Below are 1,304 nucleotides of genomic sequence, written 5' to 3'. Positions count from 1 at the left end.
CTTTGAAAATTGGAACAACATGAGCTACCTTCAGAGAAGAGGGGAACTTGCCCTGGTCCAATATGCAGCGCATCAAGTACAAGAAAACAGGAGCAAGAACCTGTGAGCATCTCATCAGAAACTGAGATGTCACCGCATCAGGGCCAGGAGAGCTCGAGGGTCTCAGGTCCCTGATGGCCTCCAAAGCATCTTGATCTGTGACTACAAGATCTCAACAAACTCATCAATAGAGCAATGGACTGCTACTCCTAAACTCTTTGGAGTTGAAAACACACTGGAGAACTGATCTCCAAGTATGTTAGCCATAGACTCTACATTGTCTATGGCTTCCCCATTGACCTCAAAAGTCCCTACAGGGTGTTTCATCTTTCTCTTAGAGTTTGCATAAGAGAAAAATGCCTTCGGATTCGACCTCACCTCTTGAACTACTCTCCTTTCCTTTTTCATCTGATCTGTCTCAATGGAGGCTTTAATTCTACCCTGGATTAAATCCAACTTTCTTTGAAAGCTAGCCACAACTACTGGATTTAAAGTGCTCTGGAGCCTTTTTGCTAATTTGCAACTCCTTTTAAACAATTGCTTCCTAAACTTCGGAATTTTAGACTCTGCCCCGCCTTGCCCAACACATTCAGAGATTGCTAGAGTGGAACAGACGTCCTCAAAAACTAGAATCATTTTGTCTAAGGCTACATCTTTGGACGATTACTTTTTCGGCATTGAAATGAGATCAAGCTCCCCTAACTTTTCTATAATCAACGGCCAATGTTCATCTTTGAATTTGAACTTAGCCAGACCGACCTTTTTGACTGGTCTTACTCTAGAGCACGCTGGCTTTTGAGTAATGGTCGACCCTATCTCAAGAACATGATGATCTGACAGATTACTAGGTGTAACATGGACATAGTGGATCAGATCAGGGTCATTGGAACAAAACAAGTCAAGAACGCTATTCGCTCTGGTGGCTACACCAACATGCTGAGAGAGATTGCGAAAGACCGCAAATTCCTCCAGCTTTTCGAACGACTGAGACGTCGATTTCGAAATGGGAATATACCCATCTGGACTAGCCTCCCACTCTACAACGCTCGTTGGAAAATTGAAGTCCCCCTACAAAGAAAACCTTTGAGCAAACTGACTGGTCCAACTCATTTCCTATGAATTTGAATGCTGACAAGAACGAGCTTACTGAACAAGAGGGGGGCCCATATATTGTTACAATGGACAGATCAAGACCTTGGAGGTGACAAACTAAGACCTCTACTTCTCCATTCGACATTTTTACATGACTAATGCGCAGGTCATTT

Source organism: Tigriopus californicus, chromosome 6 (assembly GCF_007210705.1).
Source record: "Tigriopus californicus strain San Diego chromosome 6, Tcal_SD_v2.1, whole genome shotgun sequence".
Classification (NCBI taxonomy): Eukaryota; Metazoa; Arthropoda; class Copepoda; order Harpacticoida; family Harpacticidae; genus Tigriopus; species Tigriopus californicus.
This window is presented reverse-complemented; position numbering follows the sequence as displayed.